Source organism: Lissotriton vulgaris, chromosome 6 (genome assembly GCF_964263255.1).
Source record: "Lissotriton vulgaris chromosome 6, aLisVul1.2, whole genome shotgun sequence".
NCBI classification, from domain to species: Eukaryota; Metazoa; Chordata; class Amphibia; order Caudata; family Salamandridae; genus Lissotriton; species Lissotriton vulgaris.
In genome coordinates, this window is record NC_141694.1 from 571,597,316 (window position 1) to 571,612,292 (window position 14,977).

A 14,977-nucleotide genomic window follows, 5' to 3' on the forward strand; every position below is an offset into this window, starting at 1 on the left:
CAAACCAGACAGTCAATACACAAACATTCCCAGGCACACAGAAGGGTCAGACAAGAGAACAGCAACTTTCTAAAAGTGCTGTTCTCAAACACAGGATCTAAAAACCACCTTTCCTAAAAGATGCGTTATTAAATTCTGAGTTCAGGGATACTAGATACTTATGTCCTATCTTGTTCCTATGGGAAGAAATGCTGTTAACCACTGTAGCCAGCATCCCCCATGTTAACCTATGGAGCAAGATAGCCTTACAATAGTGAAAACGAAAATGGCTGTAATTCACTACCAGAGCATGTTACCTGCACTAGTACATGCTCTACCTTTCACATACACGGCACCCTGCCCAGGGGGGTACCTTGGGCCTTCCATAGGGGTGACTGATGTGCACGAAAAGGGAAGGGTTAGGCCTGGTCAGTGGGGACGCGGACCAGGGGGACATGGCAGTTCTAAACTGCCCGTAGGCGCTGCAGTGGCAGGCCCGAGACACCATTTTAGAGCTACTCCTGTGGGTGGCACAATCAGTGCTGCAGGCCCACTAGTAGCATTTGTCATCACCGGCCCTGGCACACCCCGTGCACTTTATTAGGGACTTCATGGTGATACAAATATGCCAAACATGTATATCCAATCATGATAACAATTTACATAGGGAGCACTTACACTCTGGCACTGATCAGCAGTGGCAGAGTGTCCAAAGCATCTAAACCAGCAAAAACGAATCCAGCACAGCATCAAAAATACAGGAAGCAGAGGCAAAAAGATAGGGGTAATCACGCCAAAGATGTCAGGTCTAACAATATTTGAAATTGTTTGTCTTTCCAAACTGGCAATCTGTGTGAGAGGTGAATGTATATCTTTGGTATTGAACTTGACCCCAAACATGAATGCTACGTTTTTACTAAGCTATAAATCTTTTTCCCACAAGAAACAACATATAATGGTTTTCTTCGACCTAGCTTTAATAATTCCTACCCGCCATACATCTCTTTTCATCTTTGTAGATGTATGGTACTAGCATTTATTGAGATTTTGAATATAATCCTACCTAATTGCAAAGCAATATTTTTGATGATCAGAATAGAAAATATCGAAAAGCTAAACATATATAGGTAAGGATCAGTTCAATACACTTGCATATATATATATATATATATATATCTCCAAACACCTCGTTGCGCCTTCCAATCTCCCCGGAACCGGAAAAACGAGCGTAGACCACAAGTAAGTGCTGAAATTGTTTTATTTAGTCATTGCCTGCCATTACGCATTTCAGCCGAACAAGCGGCCTTGATCACATGACAATGCTCACTATTTTCTCCCACAATGTAAAGTGCTAGTGCTTTTATAAAATCATGGACATAGAAAGTGGATAAGTCCTCCCAACCAAATACATGCATGAATGCTTTTTTGACCCCCAGAATTAACCATTGTCAAAGTTGTACCTAAAATACCGTAAAATTAACAAACAATACATATATCCATATACAATATATTTCCATGATGTTACAAGCGTAAATGCCAAAATTGTAGAACTACAAATCTTGTCCATGGGTCAAAAAATATATAATGAGAATTCAAAAAGTGCCCCCTCCTAAACGTGGAAATGAAAATATAAAAAAAGAAATAAAACTAGAGGAATATATTATTATGCATCGTATAGTACATGTGCACTCCGTCACATAGTGATGGAATATATTAGGCAGAGGGGTTGCAGAATAAATGAAAATTAAATACTATCACAGAAATTGAACAATGCAATTTTCATTGGTATTTACTGCTTTCTAGTACATGGTGCAGGTTTCCTCATATTTAAACCATGCACCAGCGCAACCCTCCCCCACAATGACATCCGATGGACAAATAAAGTGACTATGTGCTACAGTACCTGGTTTCAAAGTGCCTAAATGCCCTAAAGTGCAAAAGTATTAGAGGTACCAGGGGCTAAGATGTGCAAATAGTCGGAGGCCATATATTCAGATAATATAAACATATTGACAAATATAAAAGGGATCTAAAAAGTATGGTAACAATGAAGATCTAAAAATCTAACAATACATGTATGTCAGATTATAAATATGCCATAAAAACCCTATTTCTCATGATTGAAAATAGGACACACAAGGTAAAACCATATGCCTAAGACCAATCTTTAAAACAAGGTAAATGTAAAAAATCTTCATAAATATTAGTAAAGTCCCTTGAGAATTAGATTTGCTGACAATTGAAACAGAAGGACAAAATATCTCAATTCATTAGTTGTTACATACTAAAGGTGACCAATAATAGAGTTATACTTAAAATAAATTTCATCAAAGTTATAAAAAGGTGTGGAGATCTTCTGTAGTGTTGAGACCACCCGGGTGCATGGAGTCGAACTCTAGTATGTAACTGGTTTCCAGGCACCTCAGTTTAACTTCTCTGTCACCCCTCTTTTAGTAACGGGAATGGGTGCAATCACATAATATTTTAGATGTTTGGGGTTACTGTCATGTGTGGTCTAGAAATGCTGGCAACCGGGTAATTTTGATCCTTGTTAATTATTGCCCGGATATGCTGTAGGATTCGCTTGTGGACAGCCAATTTGGACCTTCCTATGTATTTTAAATGACAACTGCATTCTAACACATACATAGAAAATTCTGTTTTACATGTTAGATGTTGTTTAATTTCTCTAACTTGGGCAGAGAAGGCAGTTGTGTAGGTTTTAACATTTGTACCAAATTGGCAGGCTTTACATGATAAACATTTCAAAAAGCTCTTTCTTGTTGTTAACCACGTGTCCTTACGTCTTTGCTGTTGCTTGCCAACATGTTCCCCATACACATAGTTTTTCTGAATGTGATGGAGGGATTGGAAAGCATCTGACTACCAATCACCGGATCATCCTGGATGAAATGCCAATTGGGCCTTACTATGTTCGTCAGTTGCTTCTCCTGCCTGGAATACGTTAAGATGAGTCTGACAGGCTGTGGGGTTTGGATTGCCTCTCCTTGTGGTGTTTTGGCCTTGCATATTAAAGGTTCATCTCTGGCCCTCGCTCGTGATCTTCTAATAGCAGAATTCACAATCTCTGTACTCTAACCCCTGGCTAAAAACCTGGCTCGACTTTCAGCTTGCTTGATCTCAGCATCCTCATTATTACTGCATATGCGTCGGATGCGGAGCATCTCCCGATATGGAATGCTCTTAATTAAATGGGGAGGATGGGCACTGGATGCATGCAATACTGTATTTCCGGCAGTGGGCTTTCTAAAAAGGGTTGTAGTTAAAACATTATTTTCCACTAAAATTGTACATCTCAAAAGGTCACTGTGTTGCCTGCTAATAGTAGAAGTAGATTTAAGATTGAAATCATTGTGGTTGATCTCATCAATAAATTTCTTGGCACTCTCCTCACTCCCTCGCAACACAATAAAAAGATCTACGATAAAATGTAATTAGGAAATCACATTTGTGGCATAAGTTTCTTCGTATTTCTGCATAAGGACCAGTTCCTCCCACCAGCTCATAAACAAACAGGCATAGTGGGGGAGAAACTGGCAGAAACTGGCCCCCATTGCCACTCCCTGAATCCGTTGATGCATTTGGCCATTATAAAGGAATACATTATTTTCTAAACAAAAGAGCAGCATGTCTAATAACATTCTTGTGTGCTGTGCATACATGATAGGTCTTGTGCATAAAAAATACTCAACAGCTCTTAATCCGCCCTTATTGTGAATACAAGTATATAAAGAAAAAACATCCAGTGTTATGAGCAAATACTCAGAGCTCCAGTTCAAGTCAATAATTTTGTTGAAAACGTCAGATGTATCCTGTACATATGACTTAAGCTGTTTCATATATACCTGCAAAAAATAGTCGATGTTCCTGGAGAGATATTCCAGTGGACCATCACAGGCAGCGATGATGGGCCTGGCTGGCGGTCTGTTGATATTTTTATGAACCTTAGGTATGAAGTAAATGACCTGGAACAAAGGATACTCTTTTTTAATGAACTTGTACTCCTCCCAACTGAGGAGCCCCAAGCTGTTCCATGCTATTAGGTGTTTAAACAAAGAGTCCTGAGTATTTTTATACTTGAGTGGAGTACTTTTTCTGTAACACTGTAATTCATTAAGTTGACTGTTAGACTCTTTCATATAGTCCTGCTACCGCCCTTATCAGAGTTTCTTATGACCACATTCTCTTTTTGTAGCTTGACAAAAAGTTGATTATATTTCCTTTCTCTATTGGTATAGGTTCTACTTGATCTGTTTACGGCAAAGTTCAATTTTTTTATTTGGCTCACAACATGCTCAGTGAACGCAACTAGTCCATCTCGGGCCATTATGGGAACAAACTTGGATTTAATCTTAAACTGTATTATAGGTCTAGCATGGACTCCCAGTGGAGGCAAATCCTGACTGTTAGCTTGTACGCCACTTTCCGATTCACACAAGTCCTGATATAAGCCTATATCAGCGACAGTGAGACTGGGGCAGTCACCACTGGCTGCGGCAGGTGCAGCAGTATTTGTTTGATCTAACGTTGACCTTTATGTGATGTTTTTTTGGGAGTTTTAGTTTTATAATATATACAGGTAGATATCTGCTCTAGTCCTAGTATATTGGAAATTGGATTCAGGGCAGTAGGACATTTCTAGGAATAGTGGTTGGGCCTCTGCTGCAGATAAATCAATATTGACCAAATTGATTATAGTGTTGGCATCCTGCTTGCTGGTTCCACTGCCAGCACTAGTGTGGCCCATGGTTGGATCGCCTATTGATGCTTGCTCCTGCCACGGCTGTGCTTCTTGGACTCTCTGTTTCCTGCAGGCCTGGCGTCTCCCCCTTCTCCTTTGTGATTCTGTTTTGCGGATAATTCCTTGTTGCGTGGCCGCAATGTATCCTTCCTGCTCTGTTTTAAAATGTCCAACACTTCCAACAGAGTGAGCCCAATGCCCCAAACTCGGCATTCCTTCTCACGCTTTCATTCTCGGATTCGCTCTCAGATACTGAGCTTAAATCAGATAGTGAGGACATTTCAGTACGTTGTTGCCCTTTCTCCATTTGATCACCTCCTTGTATATATATATATATGTATATATATATGTATATATATATTTTTTTTTTTTTTTTTGGTGGGAAGCGACCTCACTGGAGAGGTATATTGACTGTGGGAGAATACCAAGGGGATTGCGCATCTATACCGTTCCATCTTATGAAAATCCTGATCCTGCTTTGCTTAAGGACTGGGCAGAATATACGGCCGAGTCAGCTAAGGGAATGGTAAGAATACTCATAAAGTATGCATGGAGCGATAGAGAGAAATGTCTCCAGGAAATTAAAGATATTGAAGAACTAATATCCAAAGAAAATGACTCCAAGGAAAAAGAAGATCTAAGAGATACCATGATGAAAAGAATTAAGAATTACGAACTGACTATCCGAAAACGCAAACAAACCAAATTCCTTAGAGACGAGCAAGACTACCTCACAGGGAGGATTTTAACATTCGCAAAAAAATTCGATGCCACGAGGAAGCGCCTGGCACAGAGGAATGCTAAAACAACCGAAGTTGAAACTGAGGAGTCAGAAGTCTCAGAAGGTGAACAAGTAGAGGACAACACAGAGAGAAATGAGCTAACTGAAGATCCTTTTTTCGACGAATTCGAAGTCATGAAAGAGACCCGCCTTCGCCCCCAATTACGGAACCACCCACCAGCACCCCAACCAAAACAAAGAGGAGGACGCGGAGGGGCAAGAGGAGCAAGAGGTGGTGGACAGCAAGCAATAGCATCCCCACAAGTAACCAGGAGCGGATTGAACCGCAAGAAACAAGGGATGAACAAGACAACAACATCATAAACCTTTCGAAACGAGTGTTAACGGACGATGAGACCAGTATCCTCAAGAACGGTTTAAGCTTCTGTCCAGCCAGTGACTATGACCCAGTGAAAACACGAATTGATCTTTTTAAATATACGCGGAAACTGAAATTCAAAAAAATCTTTCTCCAGAAGTCTGAGAATGAAACACCAACTAGCAATTTCACTGTTTCCCCAATGGATCCTAACAGTACCTTATCCTGCAAAGAACTAGCAGAAACTTTACTGGGACCAACACAAGAACTTATGTCGAATGAGAACATGGATGTGACACAATCACAGCAGAATATAGAACAAAAACGTGATCCTAGTCACTGGAAGAACAAATCCAAAAAACTACCAATCTCCAGTTATGATGCAATAGATCTCTTTAATGAGGCAGTCCTAGAAGACCTAGACAGAGTTGCGTCTGCCACAAAGGAACAGATAAATTATAAATCTTCTAATATCACTAAAGGAGAATGGCAAGCGATCAGAGCACTCAAGGAGGACACAACGATCGAAATAAAACCTTCTGACAAAGGAGGGAACATTGTCATTTTTGAACGAGAAGACTACCGAACAGAGGCCTTAAAACAACTGAAAGATAGAGAATGTTATACTCCAATAAAAAGAACCGAATATAACAAGAGCGTTGTGACTTTTCATAATATGCTGGATGACTGGCAGAAAGAAGGTATGATATCGATGGACGAATATCTCTTTCTGAAATGTGAGGCACCGGTATTACCAACATTTTATCACCTACCTAAGGTGCACAAACATCCGACCAAGCCTCCTGGACGCCCTATTGTGTCCTCAATAGGCAGTCTTCTTGAAAATACCTCCAGATTTATCGACTCCTATTTGGCACCCTTTGTCAAAGATCTTCCGTCGTATTTGAAGGACACTCAGAATTTTCTTAATGTCATGGACAATGTCACATGGGACTCAGAAATGTTACTAATCACCTTGGACGTGGTAAATTTGTACACTTCGATTGACCATGAACAGGGTCTTAGTGCAATTAAGTGGTTTTTAGATCAAAAACCGTCACAGTTCAAAAATCACAGCAATATGATTATGTCAATGACTAGATTTTGTTTGTTTAATAACATCTTTATTTTTGATGGTATTCTATACAATCAGAGAAGGGGAACTTCGATGGGCTCGTGCTTCTCCCCCAGCTACGCGAATTTATTCGTGGGCTGGTGGGAGAAGCACGAAGCCTGGAGTGACTCCAACCAGATATGGACAGACAAAATACTTATGTGGACTAGGTATATTGACGACCTTTTCATAATCTGGCAAGGGGATCGTCAATCTGCGGAAGAGTATATCAATACATTGAACAACAATACGCTCAACCTCAAATTCACCAGCACCATAAGTGCTACGAGCATAAATTATCTGGACCTAGAAATTTATGTGTATAATAACACTCTCCATACACGCCTGTACAGGAAACCAACAGCAGGCAATGCGGTCCTGCATGCCAAGTCTTACCATCCTAAAAGCTTGATTAGAAATGTGCCTTATGGAGAAACGTTACGCCTGAAGAGAAACTGCTCTCTGGAGAAAGATTATAAAATAGCAGAGAGAGAGGCTAACTTGAGATTTGAACGTAGAGGTTACAACATCAATACCTTAAAACAAGCTAGTGCCAAAGCCTCTGGAATCAAAAGGAGGGACCTCCTGATTCCAAAAATTAAAACTGAGGCTCCCGAAGAAGTACGGATGATCACTGAATTTAGTACCAAATCGGGGGAAATAGTTAAGATTTTCCAAAAACACTGGCATATACTCGCAGCAGATAAAACCCTAAGGAAAGATCTGCCAAAGAGACCACCAATAACCTATAGGAGATGTCCCTCCTTGGCAGATCATTTGGTCCACAGCCATTTTAACTCTCAGAATAAAACCATCAAAATATCAAAGTCAGTGGGGTTTTTCCCTTGTCTTAAATGTAAGGCATGTAAATTCAGCTGTAAAACAACAGAATACCCAAACCGTACAGGTGACAATAAACCGAACATCAAGATCAAACAGTTGCTGAACTGCAACTCAGAGTACACGGTTTATTGTCTCACATGTCCATGTAAACTGCGTTACATCGGCAGCACAATTAAACCGGTAAAACTCAGAGTTCTCAAACACATGCGGGCTATTACTAACAACGATAGATCCTATCCAGTAGCCCGCCACTTTGCACAAGAACATCAGAGCAAATGGGAGAAACTGAGTTTTTACTGTATAGATCAGGTCCCCAAACTGGAACGAGGAGGAGACAGAGACAAGTCTCTTAGGATCTTAGAATCCAAACACATCATTAGCCTCAAAACCATCACACCTTGGGGACTTAACAACAATGAGGAACTCTGGGTACATCTGTAGATTGCTGTAATAATGGGGAGACAGAGTGGACTTAGAAACTGAACAAAAGACACCTTGCCACTTTTCCCCGTAAACATGTCCCTTCATTCTTTTCATCATTTTTTCATTCCCTTAGACATGTATCTTACGCACACGGTAGAGTATGCCCATTCAGGGCTGAATAACGAACTTAAAACAACAAACTGAAATGGAGCAAATGTAAATGCTTTATTTATGTTTTGAATCTTGTTTTCCACTATGAATGTGTATATGAGTAACAAAATGAATGATAAACGTTAATGGTTTTTAAATGAGCACTATGCACTTTTACACAACCACCACGTATAAGTATTGGCTAATATGATAAATGCATGTTACAATATGGCGCCCACTATATTCAGAGAAAAATTGTCCTTTCTCTATTACTATTGTTAATGCAAATGGACCAATGACTTTAAAATGGTGGCTTTGATCTTATCACAAACGTTGCACTGACGAAGCCTGCAAAGGCGAAACGCGTCTGCGAGGGGTGAGGGGGTTCTGGTGATTAAAATTCTACAAACGGATACCAGTGTGCCGGCCCCTTCTTTTCTTCTGACAACCACATGGTACCAGGAGTTGTGTAGCTATATATATATATATATATATATATATATATATATATATATATATATATATATATATATATATATATATATATATATATATAGTGAGCAAGCCTGCGGGACAGGCGAAACGCGTCAGAGGGTTGACGAATAAACTTATTTGTCTGGCACACAGTCTCGCCATCGTGTGGTTTTTCTGCCCGTTGGCAAGGAAATTTTGAGAGACCCGGCACCGGAGGTCTCTGATTCAGGCGAGACACCCTTTGGTCTGGAGGCGGTGGCTACTTTCCGAGGCAAGGAGGAGTGACGAGATATGGCTGACTAGGTGTGTGAGTAACTCCATGGATGAATGACAGTCTGTGAGTGTCTGTTTACACTGAGTGTATCTAAGGTTATTTTAGAGTCTGAAGAGGTTCATCGTATTATCACATGAATGATGTCATCAGTGATGTTGTCAGTGATGTCATTTGAGTTGTCAACAGTGATGTCATCAGTGATGTCACTGACCATGTCATGAATGATGTAATATGTGACATCATCAGCAGTGGATTGCGGGTGCGCGATATATAGTTAGTGCAACTAACTATATATGCGAATTTCAATGGTTTTGTGTGAGTAAAATAAGGTTTTGTAAATGCTAATCCCTAACTATATATGGTCTATAACCAATGGTTTTTCCAGTGAATATATATATATATATATATATATATATATATATATATATATATATATATATATATATATATATATGGTCACACAGCGGTTTCTGTATCATCAGTGATGACATCATCCACAGCATATCTGACGCACCCATTCACACCCCTATAGAATATTTTATACACCCACTGCCCCTCCCACACAACCATTCACAGAGCCATACCAGTACTTACACACCTAATCACTGATTCATTGATCTACGCACACATTCACTCATCCATACAGCCTCTCATACACCCACTCACTCATTAATACAGCCATTGACATATCCATTCATACACACATACAAATACACACCGAGTGAGTAACCCATAGAGTTACTCACGCACTAGACACTCACGCATACAATCAATCACACAGCCACTTACTCACCCGAACTGTTACACTTATTTACTCATACAAATAGTAACATGTAGTCACTCACCTAAACAGTCACTGACAGAAGCATGCACTTATCCATATAGCTGCTCTCACATTCACTCACTCACTTATACAGTCTCTCATATACCCAGTCAGTCACCTATGGGAAACAACACTTACAACGCAACTTTTACAACGCACTACCTTTACAACAAAACTTTTACAACGCAACATCCAATACAACGCATGCCATTACAACGCAACCATTACAACGCATGTCACTACAACGCATACCACTACAACGCATGTCATTACAACGCAGCCATTACAACGCATACCATTACAACGCATACCTGCACTATCCAACACTTACCCTACTGTTGCACCCCCTGGAGTTAAAATAATAATTTTTACCCCTACACTATGCAATACTTACCCTACTGTTGCACCCCCTGGAGTTAGAATAGTAATTTTTACCCCTACACTATCCTATACTTACCATACATGCAATGTAATGGTATGCGTTCTAATGGTATGCGTTGTAAATGTAGTATGCGTTGTTGTGGAATGCGTTGTAAAGGTAGTTTCAAAGAATTCGTTGTTCTGGCATGCGTTGTAATGGAATGCGTTGTAATGGATGTTGCGGTGTAAAAAATGCGTTGTAAAGGTATGCGTTGTAAAAGTATGCGTTGTAACAACATACATCCCTCACCTATACTGCCTTTCACATACCCAGTTACTCACCCATACTACACAAGCACTCAATCACTGACACAGCCATACAGACACTCACTCACCTATAGAGCTTCTCACACATTCACTCACTACCCCATACAGCCACTGACTAACCCACCCACCCACTCACTCATCCATGCAGGCAATCACACGCCTCCTCATCCACACACCCACACAACCGTTGAGGTAAACAGACAACCAATCAATCACCCATATAGTCATTCACGTACCCACTATCACACTCATATACCCACGTAGACATCAACTGACACATTCACACAACCAGTCACTCACCCATACATTCACTGAGACACCTAATCACTCACTTATATATAGTCAAACACCCACTCAGTCATCCATTCAGTCACTCATACACCCACTACTTCATCAATAAACCTTGGTTTATATAAATTTAACAATCATAAACTTTTTAAAAACACTCAGTCACTGGATGATGTCATTAGTAATATCACTTACTATGTCGAAAGTGATAAAATATTTTGTGTAGTTCCTATATTCCCAATAGGCTCTGCGCATTGGAATAACATAAACAGCAGTGTAGACGTAGGACTGAGGTCATCTAGGTCTCTATGTTGACTATGTTAGACTTAATTAGTTTTTGCCAGCTAGCTCAGAGGTCACTAGAAACTTTCTCGAATGAATAGGGAGGAGTTAACTTCCCTGATTTAGACAAGAAGGGATTAACTTCTAACAACCATATAACATAACAAATTTGCTCTACCAGAATAAGGAGTGTATCTCCAGAGTCGTGTGAAAACAATACACAGCTATTTCACTCAGTCAATTGTGCATGCTTAATTTCACCAGGGTGCAGAGAAATAGAAAGACGGGCGTTTTCAATAAAAGGTGTTATTTTATTGAGCAGTCTTCTTTCTCATGCAAGAAAAATGAATTGCCACAATTGCAGTATTTATTATGAAGTAAAGTGCGTACAGTAAAAGGAGTATTATAAATTAATACTGTAAAAGCATTGATATGGTTTCTTAGCCATAATATACTTTAAAATGGATAAAATATTTACATACATAAAAACATTGGCTAACGAACTCAACTGGTGCTTCTAAGATACGCCTACCCCAGTGTGCCTGACCTAAGCCTAATACGTGGGAAGGAGTAAGTAAGTTGCAGCTTTAAGTTAAGTTTTTTGCCAAGAATCTGAATCAAGAATTCTCTCTAAGGTTTGAATCAGCTCCGTACCTTGGTTATAGAATGAAGGAGGTCTTGTATCTCGTTTCTCAGGACTCGATCTCCCAGTAACCCGCAAGGGTGACTGGAAAACACCGGAGCTGGATTTCTTGGCATGAGAAAGAGCAGCTTCTCCAGTGTGTCAAAGGGGAGGGGCGGCTTCCTTCGACTCTCGCATCAGCTGGGCTTCGGATAAGTAGATAGCCGCTCTGCTCCACACCACCGTGTGTTTGCTTAAGGCAAGTGTTGGTATATTTATACCTGGAAGGTGCCGTGTTTGACGTAAGGTTGGACATAAGACGTCAATAAAAGATGTCACTAAGAACTGACTGTTCCTTTAGTGTTCGCAGGAGTTCAATGACAAATCAAAACAAAGACATGGGGAATTCCCAGGTTGCTGAAGGTTTGGTGTGTCGAAAGAACTTGTTGTGCTCTCTAGGGATCTAAGGAAGTAGCCTTGCCGTATTTGGGCTGTGTGGGCTATTACTGAATATGGGCAAGATTTGTATGTCTACATTAGGACATGGTTTATCATAACCGCATGAAGGCATGAATCAGGAATATTTAATTAGGGTCCTAGATGCATTCACAACAATATATGAGGTCATAAGCAGTGCATTGTGGGGGTGCCAGGTATAGTTAGCTCAGGTAACTATAACGGGTGAATTTCTCTGGTTTCGTATGACTAAAATATTACCCTAACTACTATAACGTCCATGTAACCTTTGTAATTTGTGTGTGTATGTGTGTGTGTGTGTGTATATATATATATATATATATTCACTTAAAAAACCATAGGTTTCAGGCCTTATATAGTTAGGAATTAGCATTTAAAAAACCATTGAAATTGCTCCTATATAGTTAGTTGTACTAACTATATTTCGCGCACCCGCAATCCACTGCTGATGATGTCACATATTACATCATTCATGACATGGTCAGTGACATCACTGATGACATCACTGATGACATCTCAAATGACATCACTGATGACATCACTGATGACATCTCATTTGACATCACTGATGGCATCATCCAGTGACTGTGTGTTTCTGTAAAGTTTAAATATGTTTTACATATTGAAGAATGAGTGGATGTATAAGTGTCTGGATGAAGGATTTAGTAGGTGCGTGACTGACTATATGAGTGAGTGATTAAATGTGTCTTACTAAATGCATGGGTTAGTGACTAAACTGTCTGAATGTGTGCATCAGTATGTCTGTTGTTGTGTAAGCTGCTGCATGTATTGATCAGTAGCTATATGAGTGGCTATAACGGTTATTGATTGGTTGCCCAAGTATTTGAATGGGAGACTGAGTGTGTGTGTGGGTGGCTGGGAGGTGTGTGACTCTGTGCATAGATGTGTGAGCAGTTGATTCACTAGGTGTATGAGTTCAAGAGTGCATGTGGAAACAGCTATATGGGCGGTTGACTTATGCATGGGTGTGTTGGTGAGTGAATGGATATCTCAGTGCTACATGTCAAAGTAAGTACATATGTAAAACACAGTGCATGTGAGAGTTGGCATATATAAATGACTATACATGAGAGCCAGTGAATGTGCGAGTGGCTATATGGATCATTGTGTACTTGTATCAGTGATTGTATAAGAGAGTAAGTATGTGTTAGTATATGTTTGAATAAGTAAGGTGTTGTGTGTCTAACTGTATAGTTGAGGAAATGGAAGTGTGATTGATTCTTTGCATGACTGACTAGGTGTGTGAGTAACTCCATGGATGAGTGGCAGTGTGTGAGTGTCTGTATAGGTGTATGAGTGCATATGATAGTGTTGTATTGAAGAGTGACTGTATGTATGAGTGATTCTATGGGTGAATGAGTGCATGTGTGTGTAGACCTAGGAATCAGTGAGTGCGTATGTAGTAACTGGTATTGGTGTGTCAATGGTTTCAACAATGGTAGTCTGTATTTAACACTGGGTGTATCAAAGGTTATATTAGAGTGTGAGGAGGTGCATTGTATTATCACATGAATTATGTCATCAGTGATGAGATCAGTGATGTCAATTGAGAAGTCATCAGTGATGACATCAGTGATGTCATTTGAGATGTCATCAGTGATATCATCAGTGAAGTGACTGACCATGTCATGAAGGATGTAATATGTGGCATCATCAGCAGTGGATTGCGGGCGCTCGAGTTATAGTGAGTCTAACTAACTATAATGTGGGAATTTCAATGGTTTTGAATGAGTAAAATGTTCAGCTAACTATAACTGGTGTGAAATCTATGCTTTTTTTAGTGAATATATATATATATATATTCTTTTTTGTTGTTAAAGAAATTACCATTTAACATAGAATCTCTGCACAAAGTAAAATGCACAGGTTTTTAAGCGTAGTGCATGTTGAATGATACTTTAGTGTGTTTTCCATTAGGAAATGTCAAACTATACATGTAGCCTCAGATAATGCTGTTTTAAAGTGGTGCCATTTGATTTGTCCTTCAATTTCAAGAATAGATATTTTGACCTAAAGAAAATAAGTTCTGTGTATTCGGAGGAGATTCTATTGACTTGAAGCAGCCTATCTTTGATCTTAAACAATACATACTGCTCTGTCTTCATGGAACAAAACATGCTGCACTGTCTTCATGGCTCCTGTTTGTGCTCCTTTCTATTCTTTGAAAAATTGCACTACTGCTTTGATCCCCTACCTGAAGGCCATTTAGGCTGAAATGCAATATGTGAGGAGCCTTCGGGTTTCTCAAATGGTCCATTCTGCATCACAGTTAATTACCAAGAAGGTCTTTTTTTGTAATATGCACAACTAAAGAGAGAAAAAACTGTCACAGAAAAAGCTTGATCTCCTTTTTTCAACAACGTTCTAATTTTTGTTGCTAAAATCTGGAAGCCGCCTGTGGGGGACTGGTGAGCGGTATTGGTATATCCTATGTATGGACGACTTGGATAGCCAATCCTCAAACCAGTGTTTAATTTCTGCCAGTGTTTGACAGAGCATGGCATCGGCACATATTTAGGACAGTCTACCACATGATGCATTTGCAGTCTATTTTTAAAAACAGCCCAAACCAAAGTGTTTAACGATTGAACAAAAGATTAACACTTATAGCTGTGGGTTACATGGCATAATTCAAATTGCCCCATTTGTGTGGACTGA

General features: G+C 39.7%; 1 protein-coding gene across 1 annotated transcript in view; it reads left to right on the plus strand.

Moving 5' to 3' along the window:
• Nucleotides 1–14,977, plus strand: part of CYB5R4 (cytochrome b5 reductase 4) — a 1,096,982-nt gene that overhangs the window by 574,033 nt on the left and 507,972 nt on the right. The gene's annotated exons all lie outside the window — the stretch shown is intronic.